We start from the raw sequence: 14,643 nt of genomic DNA, 5'->3' as shown, positions 1-14,643 counted from the left end.
CGTCCTTGTTCGATGCATATACGAGGATGTCGTCACTGATGTTAGTGGTTCCCGCGAGGCCTGTGATGACCTTCCTGATCTCATGCTGGAAAACTTCTGCCGCCGATGATATTCCGAAGTTGAGTCTCTTGTACCGCATCAGGCCAAGATGGGACGAAAACGTTGTGATATATCTGGATTCTTTTGATAGTTTTAGTTGATGATAGCCGGACCGGAGGTCGAGCTTGCTAAAGATCGTCGCGCCCGTGAGGTCTACAATGAGTTCGTCAATGGTGGGAGTGACATGGCGTTCCCGGACGATGGCTATGTTGGGGAGCCGCATGTCGATACATATCCTTACCGCGCCTGGTTGTTTTGGCTTCTGGGCTACTACCATCGGTGAAACCCACGGGGTTGGTCCAGACGTCTTTTCGATGATCCCTGCGTCTTCGAGCTTGAGTAGTTCTTTCTCTACGGCTTCTCTCAGGTGGAATGGTATTCGCCTGTGCCGTACTGCTTTGGGTTCGATGGTCGGGTCTATGTGTAGCTTAACCGTTCTCCCTTTTAGGCGCCCGATGCCTTGGAATAGCTTTTTGTGTCGTCCTAGCAGGTCATGCAGCTCATCGTGTTGTGTACTGAACGCGAAGTGGATCAGTTCTAGCTTTTCGGCTGTCTTGCAGCTAAGGAGAGTCTCACACCCGGCGTCTACCACGTATATGCGGGCTCTGCAGCTGGTGTTATTGTGGGCGAAGTCGGATTTGAATGATCCTCGCACAGGCAGGGGTTTCTTTGATCCATAGGCGTATAGCCTGACTTTCCTCTTGAGGAGTTTTGGCTTGGGGTTGAGACTGTTGAATTCTGTCACGGGCATGACATTTACTGTGGCACCGGTGTCGATGATGACTTTCAGTGGGCTTCCGTCAGAGAGGATGGTGCATGTTGGTCTCCTCTTTTGTCGTGATTTTCGTGGGTCCACTGCTGATATTAGGTGCACTCGGTGTGTGCGTCTTTTCCCTTTCTTTCTCCTTTCTTTGCCTTGCCTTTCGGGGGATGAGTCACTGTCGCTTTCGTCGCTATCACTCGTGGTTTGGGATCTTTGTGATTCGTCGACTGCCCTGGCTTTTCCTCTCCGCGTTGATTGGCGGGTTTCCTTGGGTGCGAATCTCCTACGTGGTTCTTGTGATGGCCGCGGGTCTGCGTCACGGTCATTCTTGTTCGGTGGGTTTAGGCAGACTGCCGCGTAGTGATTCAGGCGGTTGCATTTCTTGCATGTTGATCCCCATGCTGGGCAGGAGTCTCCTTTATGCCATGGGCCTCCGCACCACTTGCACGATTGGTCACGCCTTTGTGGTGGTTGCCCTCTCGGGTTCTGTTTCGGGCGGGTGCCCTGGTGTCGGGAGATTGTTGCTATGTCTTCCGTTGGTCCTGTGTTGTCTATCGGAAGCCTCTGAATGGCAGCTTCCATGACTGCTACTTGTTCTTCTGTCTGCTCGCGGAGTCTTGCCATCTCGAGGATGCGTGATAGTCGTACATTCTTCTCTGATAATATTGCTCTCCTCAGTTTCTCAGAGGAGATGCCGTTAATGATTTGGAGGCGTATGGCGAACTCTTCGTCCGGAAATTCGCATCCCACCGCCATTTCGCGGAGGCGAGCGTGAAACTTGTCCACTGTCTCTTTCTCCCGTTGTCTCGCCATGCAGAAATGGAACCGCTCGTAGTCGGGGTTGAGGTCCGGCTTGAACATGTTGGAAAGGGCGGCTTTTGCTGCTGCGTAGTTGGCATCGCTGCCTCTGTTTGGCGTGGCGTTGAACAGGCGCAGGGCGGCAGATCCTATGTTGAGGAGGAGGAAGGTGCGCATTTTCTTGGGCGCAGCGATGTCTCTCGCGTCGAGGTGCATCTCGAATTGTTGTATCCATATTTCCCATCTAATGGCCGCTCCGTTGGTGAACGGGTCGAAGGGTGGCATGAACGTGGTTAGCGAGGGGTCTGAACGGTCCTCGGTGAGGCTCCTCCTCGACGTGGACCTAGCGCCGGACTCTGACGGGCTGGACGTCGGGTCGGACATGTTGTGTTCTGCGGCGTTGCAGCGTTGAGTTGTAGCTTACTGTTTGGCGGTGGTTGGGCCTGCGTGGGCCTGTAGCGTGCGGTCGCACGTGCGGCGCTTTGGTTCGGCAGGCCTGTGTCCCTGCTTCTCTCACGTCGTGAGGTCGTGATCTGATGTTGGGTGTAGCTGCCAGGAATAAAAGAGGTTGTTTCCCGGGCTGTTGTTGAGATGTGAGAGAAAAAAAAAATTTTTTTTTTTTTTTTTTTTTTTCTTCTCGTTGGGGCCCTGGGTTGCTGGGGCCGCTTTCCGCTGCTGCCGGAGGTTGTTCCTGATCGTGGGCGGGGCCGGCGTTGTTATCTTGTCGGCTCCGCGAATGTGTAGGCGCGGGTCCGTGGGCGCGAAAACCGCCGTTGTTTTCGGGGCTCGCGATCCACTTTCCGCCTCGTCGCCAGTGTGGTGTAAACCTGCAGGCTTCTGCAGGCAGGACAGCTGGGAGATGCGGCCTGCGCGCGTGGCCCTGTTGGAGTCGCAGTGCGCGGGGGCGGCGCAGCAATAACTCACACGACTGCCAATGTAGTTGCATAAACCCGGACTGGCGTTGAGACGCCAGTTCCGGTGATACCTTTATTATCTCATATCCGGCGGCAGTCTGTCACGTGACCCTGCTTCTCAGGACACGTGACATCACACACACCCTTAGAAACAAACTAAGAAACATCTTGTACATCTGCACGCACGCTTACACATTTTCGCACAAGCATTATGCACACACACTGTAACCACCACACAGTCACCAACAAGAACTGAAATACATGCAAGTTCTCACTCCGCGATTGCAGCAATCACAGATCTTTTTAAACAAATATTCGACAAAAAAAAATCAATGTTTACATCGGATGTGTACATGGAGTACAGTAGGTTTAGGATCACATCATTTACATAGTATAGTCTCGGGAGGATAGCTCAGGGCCATCGTGCTCTCCAAGACAACACAGAGCAACACAGGTTCGATCCCCGGGTCCGCGCTTAGAAACCTCTGGGTATTAAGCGCGTTATAAATAACCAATTTCAATTTACAATTACAATAGTATATACAGCCTGTCTCCAGGACTGAACTAATAACCTCTGCCAAATACTGCTGGTCCTGAACTTTGTGCGCCTGCTTTGATGTACAGAGGGAGGACCGGCCTGTGTGACCAGGCTATTTCATTGACCACCTGTGCTCTGTGGGGTATTTAAAGCATTGCTGGATGCAGTGTGTGCGTACTTGTGACAAAGTGATGGGTTCAGTGCAAGAGTGCCAAATGAGACATGTTGGAGAGGGGACCTGACCAACAGATGCCCCTCTTGTTGCTGAGCGCTCCCGTTGATACCCCTGAAATTTCACTACCTCTAACTAAAGATCGGCGGGGCGGGCCTTACACTATTCCCTTTTTTGTTTTGGAACTAATCCGGCTCCTCCATATGGCAGATTCCTGGAGCTGGTTATCAGGAAATCTTTACCAAACACCAGTCGAGCAATCTGCGGGAGGAGCCGGATATCATACAATAACGCCAACGCTTCGTCCCCGCTGTCCTCTGTGGCCTCCAAGATGGGGTTGCAGGGGAGCGGGGCGCAGTGGACCGGCATTGCAGTGATCCGGTCCCCACTGCCTCCTCTCCCCTGTGGCTTCTGAGGTAGGTCCCCAGGCGGAGAGGGGTCTGGGAAAGGCCGAATCCCCTTGCTTCTCTGGAGTCCCTCCCACCCGTGGGGACGGGTGGAGGGGAGCTAATAATGACTTACCTGGATGGGAAAATGCTGCAGCAGGAAGAAACCACACCGCCTGGACATGTGATCCAAATGCAGGAAAGCGTGCTTCGAGGTTGTGTTTATTTCCAGGGTCCTGGTCACACCCCCACCTATCACGTTGCACTGAGCATGTGTGATGGGGGGCCATTGTAGTGTTCTGCCCCTTTAAGATAATATGAGTCCCTTCTAGGGCTCGTGCTCTGGTCACATGTCATTGACCATGTAACTATGTTAAAAGAAAGGGATGAGTGGTTTCCCGCTCATCAGGTAGCACCACAAGACTCCAGCCTGATGTCTCGTCCTTTATAGCGCTTGCAGGCACTGTGTTTACAGGCAGAGGGCCCGATCTGTAAGGCCCTCTACCATGACAGTGCCCCTGCTGGGAAACAATGTCCGTCCTGAACAAAGATTAGCAGAGCCCCTGCCGGGAAACTCTGCAACTGTGTCCAGGAGCCCCTGCTGGCCAACTCCGGTGCTGTGTGTCATGATGGCCTGGGTGCCCCCAGGCTATGTTCCGACCGTGTGCCCACTGTCAAGTAGATTGATCCTTGCACACAAGTGTGTCGTCTGGGTGACCCCCAGCAAGGATGAGCCTGGGCCCCTGTGCCCTGGGGTCCAGACACAACAGTCATGGTAAGGAACAAGTTACTTACCTGAAACTGTTGTTCTCCAGCATGGGTCTGGCATGGATTCACATGCTCATGAATATTCCCCGTCGTCAGGCTGGGAATCCTCGGTAAAGAAAAAATCAGTATCAGTTTCGTTTCTGATCTGTCTTTCGTAGTAGTAACCAATCACTGATCTCTGCGTCATACTGACCACAGCCAATGACTGCCCTCTACCTAAGCCCCGCCCCTGGCAGCCATCTTCAGATTTGGTAGCACGTGAAGTGGCAGTATGACCAAGTGAAGAGCCACAGAGGGGTAGGCGGGAGGGTTCGCATGTGAATCCATGCCAGACCCATGCTGGAGAACAACAGTTACAGGTAAGTAACTTGTTCCTTCTCCAGCATGGGGTCTGGCATGGATTCACATGCTCATGAATAAAGAATACATAGCAGTACACACATGCACAACCACGGGAGGTGGCAAAGGCTCAACATTAAGCATTACATCAAACTCAACATTAAGCAATTCTTACCTCCTCACCAGGCTCACCTTAGGCGAACAGGTTGCGCAGCACTGCTTGGCCGACCCTGGACTCCTCCCTGGAATCCCGATCGACGCAGTAGAATTTCGTGAAGGTGTGCGTCGACCTCCACGTAGCAGCCCTGCAGATGTCCAGCAAGGGCACACCAGATAGGAACGCCGTGGTAGCTGCGATCGCTCTGGTGGAATGGGCTCTCGGACAGCCAGGCAGCGGTCGGTTTGCCAACCGATGACAGTACATGATACAGCCGGAGAGCCATCTAGAAATGGAAGCCTTCGAGAGAGCCTTCCCCTGATTGACAGGTCCAAAGTTCACAAAGAGTTGTGACATCTTCCGAAAACACTTTGTGCGGTCCACGTAGAACTTCAGCGCTCTAGCCACATCCAGCGAGTGCAAAGTCCTTTCAGCCGGCGACGAAGGCGACGGGAAGAAAACAGGCAACACCAAGGGTTCGTTGAGGTGGAAGTCCGACGGCACCTTGGGCATGAAGGAGGGGTGCGTCCTGAGCACTACCCTCGTGTCGTGAAAAGTCAAGTACGGGGCCTTGCAGGAAAGGGCCTGGATCTCTCCCACCCGTCGTGCGGAGGTGATGGCCAAAAGAAACGCTGTTTTCCACGACAAGAACTTCAACAGAGCCGAGTGCAGAGGCTCGAACGGAGGTCCCATGAGCTTGGCAGCACCACGTTGAGCTCCCACGCCGGGGCCGGAGCCTTCACCGGCGGGAACGATCTGAACAGTCCCTTCATGAACTCTTTCACCAGACAATGAGACCACAAAGACGTCCGCCCCGTGGTTCTGGTGTATCGGGAGATCGCAGCAAGATGAATCTTGATGGACGCGTGCGCCAGTCCAGTTTTGGCCAGCGTCAGTAGGTACGGCAGTACTTGGGGAGCCGTAATCCGTAGAGGGTTAATCTTCTGTGCGTGGCACCAGACAGAGAACCTCTTCCATTTGTGTCCGTAGCATTTAAGAGTTGAGGATGCCCTGGCCTTTGCAAGAACCTCTCTGCAGTCGGCCGGTATGTCGTATCCTCCAAACTCTAACGCTGCAGGAGCCAGGCCTGCAAGCTCAGCGACTTCGGGTCGTGATGGAGGATGGCGCCTCCTTCCCTGGAGAGAAGATCCGCATCCACTGGCAGCTTGATTGACGGGGACGCTGACAAGTCCAGAAGGTCCGGGAACCATATCTGCCTCGGCCACGCAGGTGCGACGAGGATCATCCTGCACCGTGACCTCCTGAGCTGGTTGATGAGCCGGATCAGCAATGGCAATGGAGGGAACGCGTATAGAAACAGGCCCTCCCAGGGGAACGAGAAAGCATCGCCCATGCTCCTCGGCTGGGGAAACCTGCTGGCGAACCTCCGGCACTTGGAGTTCGTCGCCGTCGCAAACAGATCGATCTGGGATGTGCCCCACCGTCGGAAGAGGCGGTCCACTAGATCCTGTCGTAGTTCCCACTCGTGGCACGGGCGCAGCTCCCTGCTGAGTGAGTCGGCGATGGTGTTTTTTATCCCTGCCAGATGAAACGGCACCAGAAACATCCCTTGGGCGACGGCCCAATGCCACAGATCCTGCGCCTCCATGGACAGGCCTGGGGACCTGGTTCCACGCTGTTTCCTGATGTAGAACATGGTGGTGGTGTTGTCGGTGAGATCCTCACCACCTTGCCCTTGAGGGACGGAAGAAAGGACCTGAGGGCCCAAAACACTGCTCGGAGCTCCAGGACGTTGATATGGAGGGACTTCTCCGTCGGGAGCCAAAGGCCTCTCGCGTGCAGATTTTCGGTGTGCGCTCCCCACCCTTCCAGGGAGGCATCCGTGGTCACTGTCTCCTGGTGGCCGGGGGTCTGGAAGTCCATGCCCGCCGTCAGATGCGCGCGGGTGCCCCACCACCGGATCGCTCGTCGGAAACTCTCGTCGAGTGTGATCGTCTCCTCGAAGCTGCCCGTCGTCTGGATCCAGCGCGCGTCCAGGAACTCCTGCAACGGGCGCATCCAGAGCCTGCACAGGCGGATGAGGTAAATGCAATAAGACATCATTCCGAGGAGGGACTTGATGGACCTCACTCTGGCCGCGTCTGCAACCAGCATCCGCTGCACCTTGCCCAAGATGGCCCTCGTCCTTTCCTCCGACAGAGAGGCCAGAAGCGACACTGTGTCGAGCTTCGCTCCCAGAAACAGCGCGTCTTGCGCGGGCACCAGGTGGGACGTGGCGTAGTTTATGGAGAATCCCAGGTCCGTGAGAAGTTGGAAGGTCCTTGCCGTGTGCTCCACGGCGAGCTCCTTCGTCTTCGCTCGGATGAGCCAGTCGTCCAGGTAGGGGTAGACCTGGATCCCCTCTCGGCGCAGCTGCGCCGCAACCGGTGCGAGGCACTTGGTGAACACCCTGGGTGCCGACCTCAGTCCGAAGGGAAGGGCTCTGAACTGGTAGTGACGCCCTTGGACCACGAACCTGAGAAACTTTCGGTGTCCCTTTAGGATGGGAATATGGAAGTAGGCATCCTCCAAATCCAACGACGACAGGAAATCGCCCTCCTCCAGCTGACCCAGGACATGTTGGAGGGTGACCATCCGGAACTTCTGTGCCTTGATGAATTTGTTCAGTCGTCGTAGGTCCAGGATGGGACGCCATCCTCCCGTCTTCTTCTTCACGAGGAAGTATCTTGAGTAAACTCCGGAGCCCCGAAGCCTCTTTGGGACGAGCTTGATGGCGCCCTTCTTGAGCATCGCCTTTACCTCCAAGAGAAGTTGAGGGACGTGATGTTCTTTCCTGGCCACAGGGGGGACGCGCGGGCACCTCTTTAGAAACTCGAGCGCGTGACCCTGAGCTAGGGCATCCAGCACCCAACCGTCGGTGGAGATGGACTCCCACACGCTGACGAAGCTCGCCAGCCGGCCTCCCACCAGGGTGCTTCGGTGGGGGCCCGATCCCACGGCCGGTTCAGTCCTGCTTCGACGAGGCTTTGCCGCCTTGTCCTCCTTGGCGACGACGGCGGGGTCCGCCTGACTTGCCTCGTCCCCTGTAAGCTTCCTGCGACGACGAACGGGCCGCTTGACGATAGATGGAAAATCCGCCCAATAGCCCGGGCCGTCTCAGTGTCTGCCTTGATGGCTTGAAGGGAATCGTTCACTGTTTTCCCAAACAGGTTGTTTCCGTCGAACGGCATGTCCAAGACTCTGGTCTGCACGTCCTGACGGAAGTCAGTAGCCTTGAGCCATCCAAGCCGCCTAAAGCACACGCCGTTGCCCAACTGGCGAAATCCAGTGTCAGCGATGTCCGTCGCAATCGTAATGGCGTGGTCCGACGCCACTTCTCCTTCCTGCAAGATCTCTAGGGCTTCAGCCCTCTTGTCGTCCGGTAGGAAGTTCAGCAGGGGGGCCAGTTTGTACCACAACTCCCTGTCGTAGCGGGCTACGATAGCCAAGGCGTTGGCCGCCTTAATCGTCGTCGCTGCAGACGAGATGACTCTGCGTCCCATCGTATCTAATTTCTTTCCCTCGCCGTCCGGAGGGGAGGTCGACGTAGAGGCCGCACCCCCCCACTTTCTTCCTGGCCGCCGCGGAGACGACCGAGTCCGGGGTCGGCTGTGCCCAAAGGCACAAGGGGGCCGCGTCCGGGACCCGGTACTTCTTCTCGTACCGATCCCTTCTAGCCGGCGTCGTGGATGGGTTCTTGAGGAGGGCGAGGCCCTCATCCCAAATATCGTCCAGTAGAGGTACAGAGAGGACCGTCTTCCTCTTGGCCTCGCGCCGTTGATAAAGGAAACCTTCCTTCTTCTTCTCTTCCGGGCAGAGCTGGAAAAGCTCGGATGCCCTAGCGATCATGGAGTGAAACGATCCAATCTCGTCGGGCGGGGAAGCCCGGGTGGGAGGTGACGACGGCAGATCCTCGTCGTCCGTACCTGTCGCGGCCGTGTCAGTCCCCGTATCATCCCCACGAGTCGTGGACGGGGAGGAGGGCTGAACAGGGCGCGATGGCTGAAAAGGAGGTGGAGGATGAATCCTTCTTCTCTTAGAGGGAGGGCTCCCAGAAGGGCCTGGCTCCGGGTCCCCCGTCGGGAGCGGTTCCTCCGCTGGTGGTAACGGCAGTCTCGTCCTTATCTCCGAGCATAAGGACTGTATAGCCAACAAAATGGCCGCCGAGTTGTCTTGCGGCACTGATTGAGGGGAGTCCGACGGGCGGTCAGGGGCCCCATCGGCACCCTCGACGTTATCGTCGTCTCCTACATCGGGGTCCCTCCCGACGGGCTGGTCTTCTTCCACGCCAACGCCGTGGCTTAAGACTTCGATCAGCTCTTTCTCAGAGGTTGAGGCCGAATCCACTCCGACCTCCTGCCCCCCTTTTTCTTCTCCGTCGGAGGTTTCACAGGGGTCCTGTCAATGGGCATAAAAGAGGACTCCCTCCGCGGTGGCAGGGAGACTCTGAGCCCCGAGGTCGCCACCACTGGTGTAGCCTCCACAGGCTGAGCCAGGGCCGCCGCAACTGTCTCGATAGAGGCCTTGGCCGGATGGATTAAGGCTTTCACCACCTTAGGTGCGCTCACCGCCTTCTCCTTGGGGGGAGGGTCACTGCCTCGCTCCCACTTCGATGGGGCCTTCGAGCTCGACCGGGGTCTCTCCAGGAGCTTCGCAGGGTGCTCGGCCTTCCTCTTACCCGAACCAGAGCGTTGGCTCGTGGTTGATGGCGCCGGGGAGGATGCGCCCTGCCTGGCGCCCGTAGAGCCCGACCGTTCGGCGCTCACGGTGCCAGCGGACTCGCGGTGCATGGCCTTGTGTTGGACCCCCGTCGCCGGGGCGTCCTCAAAGGTCTTGGAAGACCGCTCGGACTTCTTCTTCTTCTTCTTCTCGCCTGACGGGCTCTTCCCTTCCAGCCAGTTGGCGAGATGTTGATGGCGGTCCTTCATGGTCCGCTCCGACATATTGCCGCAAAACGCACAGTCCTTCTCCACGTGCGTCTTGTCCTCATGTAGGCAGTAAAGACAAAGGGAGTATTCGTCCTCCTTAAAGACATTCTGAAGCTGGCATCCAGGGCAGACCCTGAACAGCTTTCCGGGCGTCGAGCTTCCCTTCTCCTGGGCCATGTCCGAGATGGGCCTGGGAAACTTCTGAAGTCCTCCAAAAGCGTGGTTCGACAAAATCTTCACCCTTGAGGGGCATAGACGAATCCGACATGGGTCCCCGTTGATCGGATGAAGAAACGGTGGAGCTTGAGGCTCTTTTGACCGAAAAATAGAAGTTTTTTGAGAAAAAACGTGAAAAAATAGCACTAACGCTCGAGAGCAATAGCACGAGGATCCCAACACTTGAACGTGCGGTAAAAATCTAAAGATGGCTGCCAGGGGCGGGGCTTAGGTAGAGGGCAGTCATTGGCTGTGGTCAGTATGACGCAGAGATCAGTGATTGGTTACTACTATGAAAGACAGATCAGAAATGAAACTGATACTGATTTTTTCTTTATCGAGGATTCCCAGCCTGACGACGGGGAATATTCATGAGCATGTGAATCCATGCCAGACCCCATGCTGGAGAATACATGGCTCTCCATTGCACATGCTCAGTTTAATGCAACACAAAAAAAAGTGTTTTCTTGTTGCGTTTTTGCCGTGCATCGCCCGCCCCCTTCCTGCCCCCCCCTCCCGGCATGTGGCCGTGCATCTGCGGGGAGGGCGCCCCACAGATTGAACACCTCTGTCCTAGAGGATGGAAAAAGTTGAATGGGGACTGGTCTAGAATGGTACACAGGCCCACGTGGTTATTATTTGGCAATGTGAACAGCGTGGAAAAATACCCTGTATCCTCTTGAGATATGGGGACCTACTCCACTACCTTAATGTTTATGGCGAAGGCATCATGAAGAAGGATACAGACAACAGATTCAAATTTCAACTCAAACACTTTTATTAACTTAAATGTCAGGATGGTGTGAGGCCTAACTTGCCCTGTGCTAAGGTGGAATTTCCCTGCTCAAAGAAAACTAAGGAATGTCTGAGTCAAGGAGTTCATTTGAAGAATCTGTCTGTGTCCCAAACCTATACTTACCCTCAAAACTAACTCTATACAATGTTTAGGAATATCAGCAACCAAAAGAAAACAGTGTTTAACCCGAAGTTCTGAGCTTCTTCCAGCTCGCAGCTTCTTTTCAACCCCCTTCCCAAGTGTGAAATAGTTTCATAGAAATGTCTAAAAATTGTTCGCCGTATACTACAAGGGAAATAGTTTGAATCAGAACCCGGGGTTCTCGTCCCAAACGTTAAGGCAGTTCATAAGAAAAGTACTGGGTTTCTCTTCCCCAATTCAAAATAGTTCACACCAGAAGCACTGGGGCTCCCTTTCACAAGATAGTTCACAATTTCTATTTGTTTTCCTTCCATTGGTTGATTTGCATTCAATCCGGTATGTAGAAAAGACCATCTGCTTGATTTTGATTCAATATGATGTTTAAAAAGGTTTACATACTTGTATGGGAGGACAGGTCTGTAGGATCGCCTCCCCCACATACCCCACGTCCATGAGGCTCGTGTCTCGTCAGTGGCCCCCCATGCACCTGGACCCGGGCGGCAGGATGGCTGCTGATTGACACATAAGGCCACACGACCATACCATAGACACCATTTTGAAAACGCCAAGACTCCATTTTAGATGTACAGGCCAAACCCCAAGCGAAACAGCCTGCATGCGAAAGCTGTAGCTGTGCCTCTGCTCACCACGCACAGGGAGCCATGCACGATCCCCGTGCCTCCATCCCATGGCAGATCCGCTGAAGGCCCGGTCTCACGAGCAACCAGACGCGAACAAGTATCAGAACAAACACTGTATCATTTACCTTCCGCAGTACATCACTGCCCTAGAAGTGACCTGACTTGTAGCCGGAGTCTGGAAAATAACAAGAACCATCCCAATCAAACAAGCCGCGACCCTGCATCTAACCCCAACATTTAAAATATATGGTGTCCATGACCTCCCTCCATGAACCCACGCCCAGATCCCCCAGATCGAGTGCTAACTACACACACCAAACCCCAACGGCTCACAGGGCTGTTTGTAACTGCTAAAATGGGTGGTGGGAAGGAATGCAACGTATAATGGTATTAAAGCAAGGATGACCCCCAGCCCACGCAAGACCCTATGTGCCCCAAAGGTTTAATGAAAGCTCTCCCTAGACCCCACCTTGTGCTAATTAATGATTGCTGCTAAATGTACAAAGGACAAAGCGAGAAGCAATATATAGAATGCTGTGTATAATGTAGCAAAACACGTTTAAAAGTGTATGACAACCCTCAAAGGTGTTGGGCTAGTGTGTGCTATAAACGAAACTGTAAACGAACATATTGCGTCTATGCTCCTGAGTACACGATACAACCTAACACTACCTCATGTTGTTATTCATCTGCCTGTCCTATGAATTACAAGTATGTGTTCAAATAACGTAATGTATCATATGTGCTATAGCCAACCCCCATTGCTATGAATGCCGAAATGTATGAAGTTATAAACAATAGAAATATGTAATCCTTCTAACGTTACTAGCTTTAGCATCTGTCCCCTCTTATGGTATATTGTGCAGTTCACCCCCTCCGCCCGCCAGGGCTTGCTGGTTTTCGAACAGCACAATCTCACCTCCTCACATTCCTGCTGGACCCGCTTCAAGTATTTACCTCCCCCATGTCCGAGGCCGCCATGGCCAAGCCAAATGAATTATGTGCTACCTGGTCCTAAATCCCACTGCCTTCGAGGGGCCAGAGACGTGCCCCTATTAATCCAAGAGTACTCCAGTTCACCCCAAGTTAATGGGCCGTAGAGACAGTTATTCACCCCTGTACTAACATATCGTAAAACAATCCCTCACCACATCTCACAGAAGAGAATGACAAGGCAGCTTATCCCGTGCCCTCTGACAAGACACCTGGATTTATGACACCTGGCCATTAGGACAAGAGTAATTGTAAACTGATGTATTGGTGAAGCTTCATATTGCAGGATGTCTCTCCTGTCTCTCATGTGATCGTAGATTAACCTATTGTAGGATTTGCAGGACAACTGGAGTCGTATAATGTGATGAGTGTTTGTGTGTGTGGCCACAAGGGCAAAGTGTTAGTGCAGCCACCAATCATCGACACAGACCGCGTCCGGCCTGGCAGCTCCACCCCCACGAGCCCAGCTGACCCGTCCACCCCACGTTGGCACCAAGCAGATGTCCACCAATCCTGGAGCAGCTCATCGATATGCCACCTATAGCTTAGTCAACACCACCCAATCCCCGAGACTTTGTGCCCCCTATAGCTTACAGGATTTATGACATAGTTTTGTAATAAATATGACTGTCTTTGCTATTGTCAGACAGAGCACTCTCGGAGCTTGCAGAGTCCTTTGCATGCCCTATATTGCTTATATAAAAAACCCTTTTACATCACCCGCATTTGGTCCTGGTATCATTCCCTTCTGGGGTGTGTCCTTTATTGCCTCTCATTGCGGGGAGGTCACTGCCTTATGGGGGACGCTTGCTTTCAGTGGTAACCCCAAAGGCGTGATTTGTTTTGTATTGTCCACTTTTGGCACGAGAAGTTCTGGGCAGCAGTGGAGACGCACTGTGCGCCCGCTCAAGAGAGCTGTCCGCCTACGGCAACTGGTACGCTTAGACGTGTGCACGCAGTAGGCCGAAAGGGTACGGTCCTGCTCCAAAAAACCCTTTAGTACCGCTTGACGGAGCCGGGGGGGCGGCCATTGAGTGTGAGGCAGCGCCGCCTGGACGGACCCAGTCCGGAGAGTCTCAGATCAAGACGGGCACGTGAGTATTAAGTGCGAGTGATCATAAAAGGAAAAGGGGAAGGGAGCCAGATTATATGAGGTCAGTTAGTGGGTACTTTCAACTATTAATACTAATTTCTTTCCCTGCATATGGCCTTCAGGATAATGAGGTGAAATAAGGGAAGATAAAGACGGGAACCTAGCTCTGCAAAGGGGTAGAAGGCGGTGCCGCATAGTGCTATCTTGACTAGTAATGGGAATAAGTTGAATAGTGGAAAATAAAATAAGGGTGTCTGAAGAATAGGGAGACACGGTATATATATATTAGAAACTGCTTCTTCTTTATTCTGGGTATATCGATACTAAATAAAAGTGCTATAACTTCCAAGGGTGAAGGGGAAAAAATTGAGTGTGGGTCAGGAGGCCTTGCAAAAGACAGAAGTGCAGGGCGATAAAAGGGAGAGTCATTGTTATATTTTGTATGTTACAAGTTTGTTAAATGTCTGTTTCATGTTGCATGTGTTAAGCTATACATGTTTCAGATAATTGAATTGTAAAGAAATGATGTTGAATTAATAATACTAGATAGTTCTGTGGTATGGTCATTGTAAGTGTGACCCCGTAAGATGTTAAGACAGTAAGATTGTGGACAAGCATTTTTTTTAACATCCAAGAATTATTAGAGATAAGAGATACACACACACATAAGTCACAGTGACAGTCATAAATAACATAGAAAGGTGAGCAACGAGAGTACAATATGGGGGCAGAAACACCCCTGGCCCACATTTGCAAAAATCTACCTGGTTATGCAGATCGTATAAACAAGTACCATGACCAATGGGTCACGGAATTGAAAGGAGAGGGGCTACCCCAGGTATGGCCACAAGGAGGATCATTTGACAAATGTGTCTTGGATATGGTAGCCATGTGCATATTC

Source organism: Ambystoma mexicanum, chromosome 7p, assembly GCF_040938575.1.
Source record: "Ambystoma mexicanum isolate Mex_15411 chromosome 7p, UKY_AmexF1_1, whole genome shotgun sequence".
NCBI lineage: Eukaryota > Metazoa > Chordata > Amphibia > Caudata > Ambystomatidae > Ambystoma > Ambystoma mexicanum.
This window is presented reverse-complemented; position numbering follows the sequence as displayed.